Genomic DNA, 22,224 nt, shown 5'->3' with positions numbered 1-22,224 from the left:
ATTAAAAGGACAATTGGAAGGGAAATGGCTCCATGAGAGTCTTAGCATCTACTTAGAGAGACAGTATATAAACCTAAATAAAAATAAATGAATATATTAGTGCGTGGTTAACATGCTCTATCACATCATAAAATAAAACAATTTCAAAACAACTGCAGAAGATAATCTTGGCTGTTGGCTATATGTGCAAAAGGAATTAGAGATTGCTATGGCTGGAGTCATCAGGGAATAGCCTTATGACTTTTCTATATCTTTCTTATCATGTTTCCCTCATACATTTCTCTCTCAAAGGACCAGAGACGTAATACATTTATTTAGCATTTACTGGGCACTCAGTGGGTACCAGGAGCTGCACTAGATGCTGTGGATAAAAAGATGAGTAAGACACCGGTTTCTAAAATAGGTGAGTTGCTTTACCAAAACTTCAGCACTTTCTTGTCATTTCTTCCAGAAAATTTTGCATTCCTGCTTTTCTGAACACCATTAATGTATTTTCCATTTGCCTTAGCCTATGTCCTAGGAAAACGTCCTAAGAGAAGGCAATAACCAAGGAACAGGAGTCTTCTAAGAAATAGCTCTCCTCCACGTCATCGATGGGCAGTGGAGGTACCAGAGCTTCATTTGAGAGCATCTTAGGGGAAGCAGGTGGGTTGCGGGGGAGGAGAAACTTAGGGATTTGTCTTAAAACTGTGTTTGCATAGCGTGCACACTGATTTTATTTAGATCCTGTGTTTGCACTGGTTTGGGGAAAGAGGGAGAGAAGAAGATGGAGAATATTGGAAAAAACTGAAGATTTCCCCAAACCACTCCTGGGTGCTGGCATTGTTGGTAGGACTGTGGTGTTCTGTTTCTATAGCTGAGTGTCTTAAACGCCTAGAGAGCCACCTTGCAAACTTAAGAAAAAGCAGTTTCTATAGCAACATTCAAATCATTTGAAGGAAGACTAAATAATCTTTTCTTATAACCGAGGAAGCAGAGATGGAAAATTTATTAAAGGTATATTTCTGAATAATACATATTCAGAGTAAGTATATTCCTTCTATGTCATGTCAAACATCTGACTTAAATCCCAGAATATTAAGTACTGTTTTGTCTCAATGGCTTGATTAGTTTTCCAAGACATATTTAGACTGCTAGGAGCATTAACATCATGGTTAAGGACATGTTGTGGAGCCTGACTGCCTAGACCTATATACTGGCTTGGACACTTAGTATACTCTCAATTTTAGTTTATTGCCCTATCTGCCCCTCAGTTTCTCATCTTTAAAATGGAAACAAACATAATATCTACTTACAGTGTTTTTGTAAGCCTTAAAGAAATGAATATATATAGGTAGCTTAGAAGAGTGCCTGGTAAATAATAACAGTTCAACAAATACTAACTATTATAACTGACAAGTTTTTCAGACACTAAGTAGCTTTCTCTGTTTACAAATACAATTAAAATTCATAGTACATGTAAATAAATACAAGTAAATTCATTTTTTGGCCACCTACTTTACATAAGACATCGTACTTGATACTGTGGGTGATGAAAAATATATACTATATTATTTCTGCCCTTAAGTTGTTTATTATCCAGTGGGAGAAGGGGAAGGAGACATATGACTATTTATAACCCAGATTCCAATGGCAGAAGGGCTTCATAGAGGTCATGTTCTCACCTCTCTCCTCTTCTCCAGATACTCTAGTCTCCTTTTGGTTTCTGGAACACACCAAGCTTATTCCTGCCCCAGGACCTTTGCACTTGCTGTTCCTTTGCTGGGTTGTTTTAAGTTCTTAGAAGGGCTGGTTCCTTCTGGTCATTCAGGTCTCAGCTGTTATGTCACCTCCTCAGAGAGGCGGTGACACCCTTTCAACAGTTGGTTCCTCCTGGTCATTTTCTTACAGAGCACCCTGTTTTGTTTCTTTTTTTATTCCTAGCAGTTTAACAATTTATGATTATTCATTTCAACTAGCTTGTTTAATTGCCTGTCTCATTGACTAGATTGAATTTTCATGAAAGAAGGGACTATTTCTGTTTTATTCATAGGTTTATCCCCAGTCCCTTTCACAGTGTCCAGTGTGTAGTAGGTACTTATTCAATGAATGAATGAATGAATATAGTGAATGGGAACATAGAGGAGGAATTAATCGTTTTGACTAGGCACTCCACAAAGTTTTTAAGAGAAAGGTGGAAAATGTAGGCTGGGCATTGTAGATCTTAAGAGCACCACGAGCAAAGACGTGGAGAATTTTTATGTCCTTAGCTGCTTTTTATGGAGAATCCATCTTCCGACCTTTAACACATAACTGCAAGGTCAGGTTTCAAGTTTTCTGTGTCTCCTCAGAAGCTGCTTCTCCTTACCTAGCCCCTGTTATTGTGTAACTTTTCCTTTCACAGTCTTGTTTTTCCCATCTTGTTCTCCATCCACTTCAAGGAATATACCAGAATAGAGTGCCATCTTGTTGCTCTAAAGCAGGAGATTTTGCTAAAACATTCACACCCACGCTCAAATTATGCATTCACCAGGGACTGCATAGATAGTGCAATCATGTTTATGCAGCTGAGAGCAAGAAAAGATCAGGTGACTGGTGGAGATCACTTAGCTAAGAGCTATGGGCTTCCATTAACTGTGATAACCACAGACTAATTTCACTGCTGAATGATGGTTGTCAGATAATTAGGAAAAGTGCATGCCAGAATGCCAGTGCATATTTCTTCTAAATTAATAGAACCTCATCAAATAGGTTATATTAAAAACAGACACTATATGATACAAGATCATTGATTGGCTTAATTAATAAGAATCAACAGGCAGAGTCCGGGCCTGTGTTAACCTTGGCAGCAGTTGGAGATTTGGGGAAGGTAACTGAACAAGAGTTGTCTGTAGGGGGATAAATCTGTGCTTACAAAATAGCTTCTGAAATGGAGTCTGGCTGTGCGCTGATGCAGCTGCTGTGATCTGCGCCCGGGTCTTTCTCCCAAAGCATCTCCCCTGGGAAGACCCACTAGGGTGGCATTCCAGAGCAAGGTAGAGAACCTGCTGGTAGAGAGACAGATGGATGGTTCAAAGCTACAAACTCACTGGTGGAGATGAATCAATAAAATTCAAAACTTCAAGATTTCTAATTCTGCTAGCAAAGAGGACTCCAGAAATTAAAACACAGGGACACAGGATAATGTGCAAAAAGGTAAAGACTTAAAAGTAACATTGTCCAAACTGTTGAGTAATACAGCATTCCTGATAAGGTGGCTTATCTAGTGAGTTGGGAGTTGAAAAGTCCTGCATTCCATTTGTGGAGATTTTGGCAGCTCTTACCTCCTAGATCTGGGAGAAAGTTTTGCTCCGGTTTGAGTGATATTCTAGGAAATCTCCAGTTATTTCAATTGCATTCATTTTCGAGTTGCCAGATTTAGCAAATAAAAATATGAGACGTCCAGTTAAATTTGAATTTCAGATAAACATGCAGTATTTGGGACATACTTAGTCCTAAAAAAATTGGTTTTCTGCAATCTAGATTTAACTAGTTGTCCTATATTTTATCTGGCAACCATACATTGTTTAAATTCATTTTATTTTTAAGTGGAATATCTTCTGCATTTGCAGGGAGGAAGGAGACCAAAATATGTTAAACAAAATCAGCATACCTGTACCTAGCATGTTGAGTTAACTGGTGGGAATATAAAAATGAAGAAGATTGATTCCTGCCCGCAAAGCGTTTGGCATATACGAGGAGAGACAGAATTCACAGAATATCACCCTGTAATTGTTTAATATGTGCTATAGTATGTATTAGTATATCCAAGATAAAGTGAAGTCACAAAGGAAGCAGTGACACCAAAATAGTTGAGTATTACTGTCCCGACTAAGGGATAATAACATCTCATGTTAGTAATATGTTTTCTGCTCCTCCCCCCTCCACCAGTTTATCTTCACAAAGATTAGTTTTTAAAAGAATACAGGAGAATGGATTAACTTGTTGGGAATCAACTTTTAGGTAATAATACTAACATATTTTCAGTGACCTTCTATAGAAAATTCAGAAAGCAATTGTAACATTTGTAAAATTTGGTTGTTTGGCAGAAATGATTAAATAATTACAACCTATTAGATAACTGTGGCACTGATCCAACTCTGAGGCTGTCTTAATGTATATGGATCACCAGTGTACTGACTGAGACAAAATGGATAGCTCTGATACGACCCAATTTTGAAGCTGCTGAAAGACACTTCTCATTATTTAAGAAAAAGAATATGCTAGAAAGTTAATCAACATATTTCCTGTATTCTTAATATTTAATGATTTGATTCTTCACTCAAAGAATTTTGGGGGGACTTGACTTTGTATCATCAGTGGCCCCTTGATACCAGTTTTTCTTGTCCCATTGAAACCAGAGATGCATATTTTCAAACTTTGTCATTCAAGATGGACTAACTGTTGTTTATATTTAGAATTGGCAAGGGTTCAGAGAAAATAGTACTTCCACATGTTGGCAGTGCCTGGTTTACATTAAACGTTCGATAAATATTTGTTGACTGAAAATTGGTTAAATGAATACCATCTTACATAGCAATTTTATTTTTAGGACTATAAATGAAGAAAATAATAATGATGTGACAATGATGTAGCAATAAGGATAAGTGTAGAATTTTTATAATAGTTTAAAAAGAGGGAAAAAACTAAATAAGCAGTGGTAGGTTACTGAATAACAAAATTATGGCTACGTTATTCAATGAACTATTAACTAGACATTAAAAATAATATACAGATGCGCATATTGAAATATACAAACATTCATAGTGTATTGTTAAAGAAAAAAACATTTCACCAGCCGCAGGTACTCATGTAGTGTGTGTGTGTGTGTGTATTTGTGTGTGTGTGTGTACATGTGTGTGTGCGTGTTTATGTAAATGGGAAAAAGCATCAAATATTAAAATTGATTATCTCTGGATGACAGGATTCTTGATGATATTTTTCTGTAGCAATTTATTTTTCCTCTCTTTCTGGAACTCCAGTAACATGTTAGATCTTTTGATATTGTCCCATAGGTTGGAGGCTCTGTTTATTTATTTTTCTAGCCTTTTTCTTTCTGTTCTTTAGATTGTCTACTTTTTACTGCTCTATCTTCAGTTTCCCTGGCTCTTTCCTCTTTCACGTCCATCTGTTATTGAGCCCATCCAATGAATTTTGTAAATTTAAGTTATTGTATTTTTCAGTTCTAAAGTTTACATTTGGTTCTTTTTTTTTTACAGTTTTAATTTTGCTTTTGAGAACTTTCATTTTTGCATTAATTTCAAGAGAGTTCACCTTTACCTCATGCAAGATTGTTATAATAGCTACTTTAAAGTCTTTGTCTGACATTTCCAGCAGCTGGGTCATCTCAGGCTTCTTGTCTGTTGATTGTCTATTCTCTTGAGTATTGGTCGATAATTTTTGTTCTTTGTACGTTGAATGATTTTGTATTGTATCCCGGATGTTTTGAATATTATGTTGATAGAGTCCGAGTCCGGTTGAATCCTCTGGAGAATGTTATTTTTTGTTTAAGCAGGCAGTCAACCTAGTTAAATTCAGAACCAAAAGTTCTGATTCTCCTTCTGAGGGTGATGTTTCTTATGTCAGTTCAGTTCTCAAACCTTTTCTCTGCTGTTTGGATCTCCAGCCTGGCAGATGTGCCTCTTAGGGTTTCGTCTTGGACCTGGGCAGTGGTTAATATGGCAGTTCACTTCTTGAAGCCTTTGCTGTTGTCTTTGGGTCTGCTCTGTGTGCACATAGCTTGGAGATAACCCCGGGATTTATGTCATTTCATACACAAAATTTGAGGAATCCTCTTCTCTGGCTCTCTCCTCTCTGGGATTTTTCCCATACTCTCCAGCTCCCAGAGATCTCTTTTCCCAGTACCTCTGCTCAGAAAGATTTATCTCCCTCAGGCCTGTAGTATTCTCTGCTGTTGTGAAGTTCCTCGTGACTGGATCCTCCCCCTTTGCAGACCATTATTTAAATTCTGATTTTAGTTCTCAGTCTATCTACTATTTTTTTACTTTTCAGAGAATGCATTTTGCATTCTGTTCAGATTTTTTGGTTGTAATCAGTGGGAGAGAGAACATGTATCAGCTTCTTCATCTTAGCTGTCACCAGAAGTCTCCTGATTTTTTATTTTCTCATAAGTATTTATTTATTTTCTAAATCTTCTACCATGAACATATACTATTTGTAAGGGTAAATTCCTTTTTTTTTTTTTTTTTAATTTTAAAAGGAATAATTGTTGTGAGGAATACCATGATTTTTTGGTAAACATTGTAATGATTAATTGTTTTTCAGTGATCAGATAATTAAACATGAAAAGGATTGATAACAACCAATTTGGGTGCAGGTATGGGACAATAGGCAGTCTCCTATTATGACAGTGGTGTACAAATTAGTACAGTCTTTTTCATAGTCAATATGGCTATCTTGATAAATTTAAATTGTACATTTTCTTTGACCTGGGAGTTCAAATTTCAGAAATTGATTCTGTGGAAACACACAAATACATCAAACAGGTAAATGTATGTTCTTTGTAGCATCATTATATATGTGAAAATTGAAAAGAACTTAAACTTTCATCAATATGGCAATAGTTTAGTATACTACAATACTTCCATACAATAAACTCCTATGTAGCCCTAAAAAGATCATGACATCTATATTTATTTACAGAAAAAGGTATCTACAATTAATGTTTGCATGAACAAGTGGGTTACAGAAGATTATACATACAGAAACTTCCATTTATGTTTATATATGTGTTAATAAATAATTACAGAATCACGAGAGAAGAATACACATGAAACTTGTAAGAGTAATTTTCTTTGTAGTTGGGATATTAGGGGAACAAAGATGCTGTTTCATTGTCTCTATTGCTTAAAGTTTTTGGAAAATAATAAATACTAATATAATTTTTAAAATTGAAAGAAGTATTTAAAAATGTTCCTAGAAAGGGATTTCAGGCCATTTGAGAAGTTTAGATTTTTGTTTTCTCCATGATTGATATTTAAATAATCTCTGCTAAACCTCGGGCATGTGGTGTGATGGCAGAGACATGACTTAGTTCAGGTTGCTGTCCTGGGAATTGCTGCTATGAGTGGTAATGAAGAAAACCTTCTGGACACCTAATTAGAAAGAGATGGTATTTACTAGTAAGGAAGGCACCATGTGACATGAGGGAGGCCAAAGGGACACTGACTTTGAGACAGTGAACACATAGATTCACATGCAAAAGCTTGCCTTCTAGAATATTTGAAGATTCACTTACAGAGCAACAAAGGCAGAGTGACTGGTGCTAGGAATCTTGTAGAAATCTGGAGTAGAGTTTATGTGCAGCTGATTCCTACTTGGTGGGTTGACAATCTCAACAGAGTAGCAGTTTCTTGTCAAGTACCAGGTCTTTGAATCAAGAGTTTTGCAGAGTCACGAAATGATGGTGTTGGTAGATCAAAGTTCAAGGCTTAACAGAGCCTTTGCAAGAGTATTTCTGAATTCTAGTATACCAAGTGTCCAAACAGCTCACTCTGGCACTTAGTGACCTACTGTCTTAAAGGATTTGCAAAATTATTTCATGCGTGTGAGACTCTGTCTAGACTGTATGTTTCTTGCGGGAGTGGCTCCTTACTATGCTTTATTTTTCTTGAGCACTTATACTACTTGATATTTTTCTATGACATTTTAATTATTTTTGTTATTTATCATCTATTTCCTCCACTACAATGTTGTCTGAATGATAGCCTTTACTTCTCTTGTTCTGTACTGTAGGCCCAGTATTGAAACAGTGCCCATCCCAGGATGGGGACTTAATAAACATCGTTGACAAAAGAATGATGCATAAAGGTTAGGCATGGGGTTTTTATTTTTTCTCTCTCTTTCCTCATATTCTTTTCCCACCTCAAATTCCCCTATTTCAGTGCCTAGCAGTGTTAGAACTTTGACATCAACCAAATGAAATATTTGAAAATCAAGAGAGGATTTAAAAGTGCCCCTTCTATGCGTCTTTGAAGCCTTCTTGGCAACATGCGTAGAGTGGGTGTTTTGAGTGTGTGTGTGAGGAAGATTAGCCCTGAGCTAACATCTGTTTCCAGTCCTTCTCTTTTTGCTGAGGAAGACTGGCGCTGGGCTAACATGCGTGCCCATCTTCCTCTACTTTATATGTGGGATGCCTGCCACAGCATGGTTGATAAGCGGTGCATAGTTCCGCGCCCCGGCTCCGAACCTGCAAACCCCGGGTGCCAAAGCGGAGCACGCGAACTTAACCACTGCACCACTGGGCCAGCCCCTTGTAGAGTGGGTTTTAAAACAGAAATTCTACAATATTCATTTTCCGACTTCAAACCTTACAGCAAGTTCTTCCCAAACAGGGACTACAATGAATACATTTCAACTTGCCCTGTTCCATATTCAGTTAAGCCCTTATATTACTATTTTCACTGTTCTAGATTTTATTTTACATTATAATATTTCTGAAATATGAATATATCTTGCTATCATTGGCATCTTAGCAGTGTGTCATAGTTTAATTTGTAATGTTTGATATATCATACAAATGATGGGTCTTAGATTTTGTGAAATATGGCATTTGGGCTTCTCATCCTTCCATTTCAGCACTTTAGGGAATTAAATGGAAATTAGTGTTGTAGAAAGTGGACTTGAGCTGTAAACAAAAGAACTGAATTTAGTTCTGCTAATTATGTGTGTGACAGTGGGCAGGAACTTTGCCCTTCAGGGTCTCTTTCTGTTTTATATAATGGCATTGGAAGAGGGTACTGGTCTGATATTTTAGTGAGGGATTATTTGGTTGTTAGAAACAGAAACCATACTTTAAGGGTGAAAGAAATGACCATAAAGACTCATGAGTAGGTGCGGAAACTAGGAGCATAAAATAGAGTTTGGTTTCATGAATTACCAATACCTGGAACTGGAAAATGGTCAGGATCTGAGGAAGCTGCTTTCTTTTTCTCCTCTCTTCCCATCCTCTCTCATTCAACATGTATTCTCTTCTGAAATTTTCTGTTTTCTTTTTCTCTAATACTGTAAACTCCTTTCCATGCATTGGTATGCACGTGATCAAAGATGGTTTTTCCAGCTTCTAGTTTAACTCCAGATGCTAATTAGCATGTTTGAGGCTCAAGTCTAATCTGATTCTCCCGCCTTGGTTCAGGAATCCATACCTGTGACCAGGTTGGGAAGAGTCGTTTATTACAAATATGGGTGAGAGGTCCACTCCAGTATTTAGAGGGAGTTAATTCTCAGAGAGGAGGGAACAAAAGCTGGGCAGATTCTCTAGTAGCTAGATAATCTCTGTGATCTCCTCTAGCTTTACAATTGGATGAACCATGACAGGAGGAGACATTGCATTTTTAATGTAATCCAGAGCTTTTCTGCTAAAGAATAGTCTTGGTGAGGGATTTCAGGAGGTGAATAACACTTTGTTTATATTGTCTCAGTAATGAAAATCTTACTTATAACTTCTGGACTCTTTTCTTTTTTCATAAAAGGGCCTATGTAGATGTGGCTGTTTACCAAATCTGACATGAAACCAGTGAGGAAAGGACTTTAAAAGGCATTAATATCATAACTTTCAGTTTTTTTCAATTGAAATAATTAGCCGAAGGGTAATTATTTGTCATTGTGAGATGTTGTTTTATCATCAAAAAGATAGCAACACTAATCAAGCATCTTTCTGTAGAGTGTGAATTTATTCTCTTATTTTCGTTGAGTGAAACGCTTTAATCTTATTGATGGCTCTACTTGCAGTTGGGACACTGTGTGTGTGTGTGTGCGTGTGCGTGTGTGTGTGTGTAAGAGAGAGAGAGAGAGAGAAGGAAGAAGAGAGCTAGAGCAAAGGAGAGTTTGGGTATTTATTGTTACTTTTCCACCTACCATAATATTTCCATTAGATCCCAGGGGATAACCATGCTCCAGGCCCATTCTTCTAAGGTGGTAAATTTCTCATATTTGTGGCAAGTGGAAAAACCAAGGTCATTAAAAGTTGAAATGACCTGGGACAATTGTTCATGGTGGGAAAAAGGCCTAAGAGATTCTAGTTTCCCTGGAAGGAAAACTAGTCCTACTTACATGTATACTTTGTATTAGATTCTTTTTATGTAGTAGCTTTAATACTCATAACAGTTTGGCAAACTATCGTTATTCCAACTCATTGAAAAGAAAACTGAGGTATAAAAATGATGGGTAACTTGATCCAGGTTGTGTGCAGTCGAGCTGGGAGTTGAATGTGGACATGTCTGATTCCAGAGCCTGTGCTCTTGCACCATATCTTCCTGTTTAATCTTCAGGACTGAGACTCAGTGCGCGAGTTCTAGTTCTAGCACTTGGGAAGTTGCTCTGAGATCTTAGGCAAGTCCCTTAACATTTCTATGCTTCATTTTCATCAGGCATAATGTCTGTCAAATAGAAATTTCTCAAAACATATTCGTTGAATTAAATTGGGTACTCATCTACACACAGGGTTGTTGTGAGGGTTGCTGGGGGGTGATACGTGTATAGTACACAGGGATTCAGAGTTTGGGCTTGTTGGTCCACCTACGTGACTCTGGGCTTCTTTAATTTCTTTTAGCCTTGATTTTCTCAGTGATAAAACGAAGGATATTAAGAAAACTAAATCATTGGATTATTAGGAGGATTAGAAAACATTAAAAAATATTTATCAAGAAGGTAGGCACCTAACAATTGCTTTATAAATTTCAACTATTCACGATTACAAAGGATATTTTAGGTGGGCAAGGACTTGCAAACATTGGGTGTTGAAAAAACAGAAATTTGGACTTAGTTTCAATCCTTACTCTGGTGGTGTGGTAATCCCATTTCAGGGTCTTTGGGACACGAAAAACTCACATTTCTCTGTGGCAACTTCTGATTCCAGGATTGTAACAGCCTAAAGACAAAAAGATAAGAATTCTGGCCATCATTAGAAGGCATGTAGAAACTTTCTAGGGTATAGCACGTAACATTTAATTTTCCAGTTTTCCTTACCAAGACACAGTTTTGTAACTGTATATATCTATGACTTCCTTTCACTGAGACTCAGAAATCTGAGAATTTGGTTGAGCCAAGAAGAAAACAGCAGGGAGAAAATTAGCAACAAATTTACTCTTATGATTGGATTTTGCAAGATTCATGTCTGTATATGTATTTGCTTATAATCCACATCTGCTAGTAACTTAATGTAGAAAAATGACTAATTTCCCTTCTACATGCCACAATTTGTAAAGAAGTGGGTTCTTTGTATTTTCTTTAATAGATTGCCCTAAAATATGTGATGGAAGAAAGATTATTCCACTTTGTTATGTAATTATATAAGCTGCTTTAGAATTCAGCTTAGATTTGGGAGTTTCACTCTGTGGAATTATGGGGATATCTTTTGGTGGTTTGCTTTTCACTTTTGTTTTTATAAACTAATATTCCTTATCCTTGCCCATTGGTAGATATTAATCTTCAAGGCCCAACTAATGCCCCTTTGTAGAATTGAATTTTACTTCCCTTTGTCCAGATGAAATTTCCTCCAAAAACTGGCATATGTTTAGTGGGATATTCAAAAACTGCTGGTAATTTGTGAATAGTTCTGCTGGGTGAGAATTAACCTTTTCCTTAGACCATAAATCCAAATGGAGTGAAACCATAGGAGAATTAGAAAGAAAGAGCTTATCAGACTCTGCTGGTACTATAAAGAAAATGACATCAAGATGCATCCTGAAGAATTAAAAAAAAATGTAATACATTTTTATCTTATCTGTTTAATATCAATATAGCACATCATAAGACTCTTACCTTTCATTTTGCGTATGGACAGTAGATTAATATTCTGGACTGACATATTTAAAAGTGGAAGGTTGTATGGTTTAAATTTTATGAGAAGAGATTATATTTCAGATGCTTTTTGAGGATCCAGCAGCATTTTGGAAAAATTCCTCTTCAGTCTGAGAGCTGAAGGTGGAGCCCTTGTGCTGTGTCCAAGAGGCATTCTAGCATTAAAGCTTCTAAACTTGTTTATGCAGCTCTAGAAAGGACACAGTTTAGCAAAAAAAATTGTGGCTGTTTTTTAACACCTGGATTACAACCTTGGATAGTTTGTGGAGGAGACTGGATTAATGGGATTTCACAGGACATGGGAAAACCAGCAAAAAGCCCTGCTGAAGTTTGGAAGTTTGTGATTTTTGCAGTGACTTGTGGTTTTGACAATTTCAGGAGGATGGGAGGAAACTGTCATTGTTCATCCGCGTCTTTATGGGGTGTTCCTCTTGAAACGTCCCTGAAGAGCCTCAGTTTTAGCGTTTGTAAAATGAACAGGTTCTATTAGCTATTTCCTGTCCTCTTTTCCCCTTACACATTCTGCCAGTCTGAGGTGTTTTTACAGTGTTTCCTGTCCAGATCAGCTTGCCCTTGGAAGAAATGTAACTGCCCACACTCCAGGTGTGAGGGCAAGAAAAGGAGATAGATAAAAAGGTAATATCTGTCTGATCCCTACTCTGTGCCCAGAACTTCACAAATGTTTTCTCATGTTCTTTCTAAGAAGAACCCTGTGAAGGAGATATTACTAGCATTTTTTACAGATGGAGATGCTCTAGCTTGGTAACATTAAGTAAATTATGCAGACAGACACATATTGAAGAAGAGGCAGACCTGAATTTTGGACCCAGCTCAGTTCGACTCCAATTTTGGGGGTCTTTCCACTGTAATCAAAGCTTTATATACACCTGCAAGAGAAAATACAGAAAGTAGTGTTTTTTTCTTGAAGTGAATACAGAGTTTAAATTAAAAATACATAGCATGAACTTAAATTATACGGAAGTAGTATTTTTTGCCTATCAACATGGCAAAAACATTAGCATATTGTTTTGACAAAGGTGTTACAGAAGAGGCACTCGCGTGCTATGGCCGGACTTTTCCTATACTTTACATATTTGAAAAACATTTAGGCATTATTTATAATATTAGTTGTAAATATCTTTGCCTAGTTTCTCTCTTATCAAGTTTTTCTTTTAGATGTGTGTCATAGTTAGACATATCTTCCCCAGTTGGAGCTTCTAAAAGGATTTGCAAATGGTTTCCTCTAACACTGTTATGTTTCATAAAATCCTTCATGTTTTCTGGAATTTATTTAGGTGTAAGATGGATCCAGTTTCCCAAGGGCTAGCCACTTGTCCTTATTGCAGAAGACATCTTTTTCTTAATGATTTAAGATGCTCTTTAACGTATGCTAAATTTTTGTATGTATTTGGGTCCATTTTTGCACTTTCTATTCTAATCCCTTGATAATCTCTTCATGTGCTGCTACCACATTGCTTCAGTTATTGTGGCTTTATTCAATGCTGTAATGCCTCTTTGGGCCAATCCCTTTTAATACTCTGATTTTTTCTTTTCCTCAGATTTTTTCCCTGACAATTCTTACTTATTTGTTGTTCCATATAAATTTTGGAGTTAAGATTACCTTACATTTATAGATTAAGTTAAGGAGAAATAACATTTCTCTGATGTTTAATCTTCTTATTTCAGAACATGGTGTGCTTTTATTTGTTCATCTTTTTAGATCCCTTATGAGCATTTAAAACTTTTCTTTTTTAGATCTTGTGAATTTCTTATAATGTTTATTCTTAGATATTTTATGCTTTTATTGCTATTGATTTTACAGTATTTTATCCCATTATTCTTTCTAAGTGGTTATTATTTGCAAATATGAAAGCCATCAATTTTTTTATATAAATTTTATCCTAGCCTACTTATTTGTTTTTTTTTTTTTAATTTTTTGTTTATTGCAGTAACATTGGTTTTTAACATTGTAAAAATTTCAGGTGTACATCATTGTACTTCTATTTCTGCATGGACTACATCATGTTCACCACCAAAATACTAATTACAACCCATCACCACACACATGTACCGAATTATCCCTTTCACCCTCCTCCCTCCCCCCTTCCCCTCTGGTAACCACCAATCCAATCTCTGTCCCTATGTGTTTGTTTATTGTTGTTATTATCTACTACTTAATGAAGGAAATCATACGGTATTTGACCTTCTCCCTCTGACTTATTTCACTTTGCATTATACCCTCAATGTCCATCCATGTTGTCACAAATGGCTGGATTTCGTCGTTTCTTATGGCTGAGTAGTATTCCATTGTGTATATATACCACAGTTTCTTTATCCATTCGTCCCTTGATGGGCACTTAGGTTGCTTCCAAGTCTTGGCTATCGTGAATAAGGCTGCAATGAACACAGGGGTGCATGTACCTTTGCAAATTGGTGTTTTCAAGTTCTTTGGATAAATACCCAACAGTGGAATAGCTGGATCATATGGTAGTTCTATCCTTGCTTTTTTGAGGAATCTCCATACTGTTTTCCATAGTGGTTGCACCAGTTTGCACTCCCACCAGCAGTGTATGAGAGTTCCCTTCTCTCCACAACCTCTCCAACACATGTTGTTTCCTGTCTTGTTAATTATAGCCATTCTGACGGGCGTGAGGTGATATCTCATTGTAGTTTTTATTTGCATTTCCCTGATAGTTAGTGATTTTGAACATCTTTTCATGTGTCTGTTGGCCATCTGTATATCTTCTTTGGAGAAATGTCTGTTCAGGTCTTTTGCCCATTTTTTAATTGGGTTGGTAGTTTTTTTGTTGTTGAGATGCATGAGTTCTTTATATATTTTGGAGATTAAGCCCTCATCAGATGTATGGTTTGCAAATATCTTCTCCCAATTGTTAGGTTGTCTTTTCGTTTTGTTGATGGTTTCCTTTGCTGTGCAGAAGCTTTTTAGTTTGATGTAGTCCCATTTGTTTATTTTTTCTATTGTTTCTCTTGCCCGGTCAGATGTGGTGTTTGAAAAGATGTTGCTAAGACCGATGTCGAAGAGCGTACTGCCTATGTTTTCTTCTAGAAGTTTCACAGTTTCAGGTCTTACATTCAAGTCTTTAATCCATTTGGAGTTAATTTTTGTGTATGGTGTAAGGTAAGGGTCTACTTTCATTTTTTTCCATATGGCTATCCAGTTTTCCCAACACCATTTGTTGAAGAGACTTTCTTTTCCCCATTGTATGTTCTTGGCTCCTTTGTCAAAGATTAGCTGTCCATAGATGTGTGGGTTTATTTCTGGGCTTTCGATTCTATTCCATTGATCTGTGTGTCTGTTTTTGTGCCAGTACCATGCTGTTTTGGTTACTATAGCTTTGTAGTATATTTTGAAATCAGGGAGTGTGATACCTCCAGCTTTGTTCTTTTTTCTCAGGATTCCTTTAGCTATTCGGGGTCTTTTGTTGTTCCATATAAATTTTAGGATTCTTTGTTCTATTTCTGTGAAAAATGTTGTTGGAACTTTGATAGGGATTGCATTGAATCTATAGATGGCTTTAGGAAGTATGGACATCTTAACTATGTTAATTCTTCCAATCCAAGAGCACGGAATATCTTTCCATTTCTTTGTGTCTTCTTCAATTTCTTTCAGCAATGTTTTATAGTTTTCGGTGTACAGCTCTTTCACCTCTTTGGTTAAGTTTATTCCTAGGTATTTTATTCTTTTTGTTGCAATTGTAAATGGGATGGTATTCTTAATTTCTCTTTCTGCTACTTCGTTGTTAGTGTACAGAAATGCAACTGATTTTTGTATGTTGATTTTGTATCCTGCAACTTTACCATATTCGTTTATTACTTCTAAAAGTTTTCTGGTGGATTCTTTAGGGTTTTCTATATATAAAATCATGTCATCTGCAAATAGTGACAGTTTCACTTCTTCCTTTCCAATTTGGATCCCTTTTATTTCTTTCTCTTGCCTGATTGCTCTGGCTAGGACTTCCAATACTATGTTAAATAGGAGTGGTGACAGTGGGCATCCTTGTCTGGTTCCTGTTCTTAGAGGGATAGCTTTCAGTTTTTCACCATTGAGGATGATATTAGCTGTGGGTTTCTCATATATGGTCTTTATTATGTTGAGGTACTTTCCTTCTATACCCATTTTATTCAGAGTTTTTATCATAAATGGATGCTGGATCTTGTCAAATGCTTTCTCTGCCTATCCTAGCCTACTTATTTGTATTTTATTTTTTTGGTAATAGTTTTTCAATTGAAATCTTGGATTTTTCTGGTATACAATCATATCATCTTTATTTTTATTTTATTTTTCATTATTATTTTTTTTGTGAGGAAGATCAGCCCTGAGCTAACATCCATGCCAATCCTCCTCTTTTTGCTGAGGAAGACTGGCCCTGAGCTAACATCCGGGCCCATCTTCCTCCACTTTATGTGGGACGCCGCCAGAGCATGGCTTGACAAGCAGTGTGTCGGTGCACGCCCGGGTTCTGAACCCGGGCTGCCAGCGGCAGAGCATGGGCACTTAACCACTACGCCACAGGGCCAGCCCTCATATCATCTTTAAGTGCCACATAATGACATTTTGGTCGGTGACGGATTCCATATGCAATGGTGGTCCCATAAGATTGTAATGGAGCTGAAAAATTCTTATTGCCTAATGACATTGTAGCAGTCATAATGTCATAGCACAGTGCATTACTCACGTGTTTGTGGTGATGCTGGTGTAAACAAACCTACTGTGCTCCAGTCATATAAAAGTATAGCACATACAATTATGTGCAGTACATAATACTTGATAATGATAATAAATCACTATGTTACTGGTTTATGTATTTACTATACTATACTTTTTATTGTTATTTTAGAGTATACTCTTTCTACTTATTAAAAAAAATTTACTGTGAAATAGTATACCATGTTATGCTGGCAGCAGCCTCATATATCTTGTGTTTACTACGTTTCTTGATTGCATCATTTTCTCTTGTGCTTGATTTAATCTCATGTTGTTTTGTTCATCATGGTCCCTAAGCATATAAAATTCAGAGCTAATGTTGCCAGTAAGAGGGCATGTTTAGTGATTGACCTGGAAATGAAATTAAGAGTGATTAAGGACTATGAAGGTGGAAAATCAGTGATGGTTATTACTCACTAGTCAGGCATGTCCCATTCCACCATAGCTATGATCTTGAAGAGCAAGAACAAAGTGATAGAAGCTGGTCAAGTTTCTGCTTCACTGAAGGCAACAAGACTAACAGAAATTTGGGAAGAGCCTATATCAGACATGGAGAAACTGCTAATGACCTGGATTGAAGACCAAACACAGAAGCCTATCCCTCTTAGCACCATGATGATCATGGCCAAAGCAAAAAATTTTGTGATATTGAAAGAAAAGCCTGGACCTGATTACGATGTTGAATTTGTTAGTAGCTCTACGTGGTTTAAACGATTCAAGAGTCATTATTTGTTACATAATGTGAAAGTAACTGGTTAGTCTGGGAGTGCTGATGTGAAGGCAGCTGAAGAATTTTTGGAAACTCTAAATAAGCTGATTGTGGAGGAATATTACTTGCCAGAGCGAATATTCAATATGGATGAAACCTTCCTATTCAGGAAATGAATGCCTGAAAGGACTTTCATCTATAAAGAGGCCAAGTAATTGCCAGGTTTCAAGGCTTTTAAGGACGGGATAACAGTCTAGTTTGGGAGCAATGTTCCAGGCTACAAATTGAAACCCTTTGTGATCTGGCACCATGAGAAACCCAGGGCCTTAGAGCATATCAATAAGCACATACACTGCCAGTGTACTACAGGAGCAATAAGAAGTCATGGATGACCCAGCCCCTCTTCCAGGATGCCCTCCTGAATTGTTATGCCCATGAAATGGAGAAGCACTGTTTGGAGAAAAGCATACATTTTAAGGTTTTGCTTATTGTTGGTAATGCTCCCAGATATCCTTCTTTTATTGGTGATCTTAATCCCAATATCAAAGCAATGTTTCTCCCTCCAAACATCACCTCTTTGATCCAATCAATGGATCAAGGAGTTATGGCAGCTTTTAAGATCTACAACCTGAGGAGGACCTTTGCCCAGGCTATTGCTGCAACTGAGGAAGACATTGAAAAGACACTGATGCAGTTCTGGAAAGATTACATCTATGACTGCATCAAGAACCTTTCTTGGGCTCGGGGTGGTGTCACCAAGGACTGTATGAATGGCATTTGGAAGAAGACCCTCAAGAGCTTCATCCATGACTTCAAAGGATTTGCCAAGGATGAGGAGGTTGCAAAAATCAACAAGGCTGTGGTTGAGATGGCAAACAACTTTAACCTGGCTGTAGATGAGGATGACATTGAGGAACTCATAGAGATGGTTCCTGAAGAACTGACTAATGAGGAGTTGTTGAAACTGGAACAGGAATGCATAGCTGAAGAAGAGGCAAGAGAGGAGGAAACTACAAAGAAGAAAAAGAAGAACCCCCCGGAAAAATCACAGTGAATGTTTAGCAGAAGCTTTGGCAGACCTCAGCAAGCTTTTTAAAAAGTTTGAAAACATGGACCCCAACACAGAAAGGTTTTCATTAATAGAGAGGGATGTTCATGGTGCATTATCTGCTTACGAGCAAATCTATGAGAAAAAAAGAGACAAACCAATCAAACTACCATGGACATATTTCTGAAAAGAGTGACAGCTCCTCAAGAAGAGCGTCAGGCAGGTCCTTCAGGAGATATTCCAGAAGAAGGCATTGTTATCGTAGGAGATGACAGCTCCATGTGTATTATTGCCCCTGAAGATCCTCCAGTGGGACAAGATGTGGAGGTGGAAGACAGTGATGGTGATGATCCTGACCCTGTGTAGGCCTAGGTGAATGTGTGTGTTTGTGGCTTAGTTTTTAGCAAAAACATTTAAAAATTTAAAAAATTAAAAAATTTTTTAAAATAGAAAAAAGCTTATAGAATAAGAAAATAAGAAAAGAAAATATTTTTGTGTAGCTGTACAATGTGTGTTTTAAGCTGTATTACAAAAGAGTCAAAAAGTTAAAAAAATTAAAAAGTTTATAAAGTAAAAAAGTTACAGTAAGCTAAGGTTAATTTATTACTGAAGAAAAATATTATTTTATAAATTTAGTGTAGCCTAAGTATACAGTGTTCATAAAGTCTACAGTTCTGTACAGTAATGTCCTAGGCCTTCACATTCACTCACCACTCACTCACTGACTCACCCAGAGCAACTTCTAGTCCTGCAAGCTCCATTCATGGTAAGTGCTCTATACAGGTGTACCATTTTTGTCTTTTATATTATATTTTTACTGTATCTTTTTTTATGTTTAGATATGTGTTAGATACACAAATACTTACCATTGTATTACAGTTGCCTACAGTATTCAGTACAGTAACATGCTGTACAGATTTGTAACCTAGGAGCAATAGGCTGTACCATGCAGCCCAGGTGTGTAGTAGGCTATACCATCTCAGTTTGCGTAAGTACACTCTATGATGTTTTCACAGTGACGAAATTGCCTAACAACGCATTTCTCGAAACGTATCCCTGTCATTAAGTAACACATGACTGTATTAAAAAATTTTACATTTTATTTGCACTAGCTAGAATCTCCAGAACAATGTTAAATAATTGAAGTGAGAGAGAACATCCGTCTGTTTTTTTATATAGATAGTTTTCTAATGTTCAAACGCCTCTGCATTTCTGGATCTATCCCAATTGGTTATTATTTTAAATTATTTTAATATATTGCTGGATATTTTACTAATGATATTTTTAATCCTCACAATGAAACTAGTTTATAGTTTTCTTTTTATTATACTTTTATTGGGTTTCATAGCAAAATGATTATTACTTCATAAAATGAACTGTGAAGTTTTTCGTCTTTTTCTGTGGTCTGAAACTGTTTATAAGAAAATAATTATCTGTTCTCTGAAGGTTTGGGAAAATGTGTCCCTATAACAAGGGTGTTTCATTAATTACCTTTTCAATTTCTTGTATGGTAATTAGTCTATTCAAGTTTCTTATTTATTTATTTATTTATTTATTTTTTTGCGAGGAAGATCAACCCTGAGCTAACATCCATGCCAATCCTCCTCTTTTTGCTGAGGAAGACTGGCCCTGAGCTAACATCCGTTCCCATCTTCCTGCACTTTATGTGGGATGCCGCCACAGCATCGCCTGACAAGCGATGTGTCGGTGCACGCCCAGGATCCGAACCCCGGGCCGCCAGCAGCGGAGTGCGCGCACTTAACCACTATGCCACGAGGCCAGCCCCTCTTACTGATTTAAGGCTCAGTTTTTATAATACATATTCAAAGAGAACAGTCCATTTTATTTAGTGTTGTTGATTTATTGGTATGAGGCTGTACAGAATGTTCTCTGACAATTTTTTTGATGATAGAAAATCACCATTTTTCATCCCTAATGAATTAGTTGATCTAGGCAATGATTGTCAGTGGCTGTTCTATCACAAAATTCATAGAATCAGATCTTGATGGAAGTATACAGTGTCACCTGTGAAGTAAGTTGTCTTATCAAATAATGGACCCTGAATCTTATGAAGCTTCTGGATCTGACTGCCAATTTTCAACAAAGGAGGAGTGCAAAGAAAGATATTAAATGGTACTGCAGGATATAATCAACAAAATCCAGACTGTAGGCAAACCACAGGGCAAAAGACAGTTTCTTCAATAAAAAAGTTACTGGCAAAAAGAGAGAGATAAAAAGAGAAGGGAAACAGGGACTGGCCTGGTGGCGTAGTGGTTAAGTTTGCGCGCTCCACTTCGGCAGCCTGGTGTTCGCGTGTTCGGATCCTGGATACGGACATACACACTGCTCATCAAGCCATGCTGTGGTGGCATCCCACATACGAAATAGAGGAAGATTGGCACAGATGTTAGCTCAGGGACAGTCTTCCTGAGGCAAAAGAGAAAGATAGGCAACAGATGTTAGCTCAGGGCCTATCTTCCTCACCAAAAAAAAAGAGAAGGGAAACACGCATTAAAAAAAACAGAAAAGACATATCAATCAATAGCAATGTATGTGTCTCATTTGGATTCCAGTTTAAGCAAACAAACTAAAAAAATTATAAGATGACTAGGAAATATGAAAACTGAGATATGAATACTGAAAGTATGATGATGATATAGTGGCTGTTTTTAAAAGAGATACTACCTTTTAGTGATACATTCTGAATATTTACAGATGAAATCATCAATGTCTGAGATTTGCTTCAAAATCATCTAGGCTGAGGGGAGTGGGCAGGGGATAGAGATGAAACAAAATTAGCCATGAGTTAGTAGTTAGTGAAGCTGGCTGATGGGTACATTGAGATTCATTATTCTATTTTTTCTACTTTTGTACATATTTGATATTTTCCTGGACTCCCAAAGCCTCCACTGTGTCCTCTGGGACCTGCAGTGTTGATCAGTAAACTTCCCTGTCTCTGCTCTCCAATTGGCATCACGTTCACTTCTTATCGTAACTGAAACTTAGATGTCTTCAATGGGTTCAACTCTCTTAAACAGGCTGTATTTTTTTCTTCCTTCATGCCTCATGTACCTCAAGAGCAGAGGCTAGGGTCGGTATTCTTGTTCTCTATTGTCTCTTCTAGACCGGGACTCTCTCTTTCTTGAAGAAACTCTGCTCCTTCTGGAATTATATAATCCTGTTACCCAAGATGTCCCTACCACATCACATAGTCTTCCTTGTGACTTTAGTGCTTATCATGATTCTTGGAAAATCCAGTTGCCACCCTTCAACATCTGGCTTCTTCATTCCTGAAACTTATTATTAATGATTTTTTCCTTTACTACACCAGCCTTTCAGTTCCATGGACACACTCAGAACCACTTAAAAAGTGGCACCTCGTCTGTAATCTCAAATGTCAACCTTTGACCTTGAACACAACCTGTTATCTCAAGTACAACTGCTCTCCAGTTTCTCAAGTCCTTTCTCCCAGTATAACAGTTCTTTGACTCCATCGTCTCCTCAAACTATTATTACCATAAATTTAACCTTATCCTACAGTTTTTGATATTTAGAATGGTTTAATTCTAAATTGTCCTTAATTTCAGCTTTTTTAGTATTTTATTATGAACATTCAGCAATTTTGAAACAATTTTAGAGGGAAGACCCATACAGCCACCACCTGGATTCTACCATTACCCTTTTATTCTACTGTTTACCACTTATCTATTCACCTACTCATTGCTTTATCTATGTATTGTCATTACATTCTTTTGGATACATTTCAAAGCAAATTGCAGATTTCAGTATATTTCCTCCCTCATACTTCATCATGCATATCTTAACTAGAGTTTAATATTCACTTACAGGTTTTTTTGTTTGATTTAAAAATTACATACAATGAAATACACAGATCTTAAGTGT

The 22,224-nt window shown here is 36.9% G+C and overlaps 1 long non-coding RNA gene across 1 annotated transcript in view; it reads left to right on the top strand.

Annotated features, from left to right (window-relative positions):
* The first annotated feature begins 460 nt into the window (after positions 1-460).
* Positions 461-22,224, top strand: part of LOC131408558 (uncharacterized) — a 145,441-nt gene continuing 123,677 nt past the window's right edge. Inside the window, exon 1 of the long non-coding RNA XR_009220783.1 lies at positions 461-645. This is a non-coding gene — a long non-coding RNA (uncharacterized LOC131408558). The remainder of the gene's footprint in view (positions 646-22,224) is intronic.

The sequence above is a fragment of the Diceros bicornis genome, chromosome 1 (assembly GCF_020826845.1).
Source record: "Diceros bicornis minor isolate mBicDic1 chromosome 1, mDicBic1.mat.cur, whole genome shotgun sequence".
Classification (NCBI taxonomy): Eukaryota; Metazoa; Chordata; class Mammalia; order Perissodactyla; family Rhinocerotidae; genus Diceros; species Diceros bicornis.
This window is presented reverse-complemented; position numbering and strand designations above follow the sequence as displayed.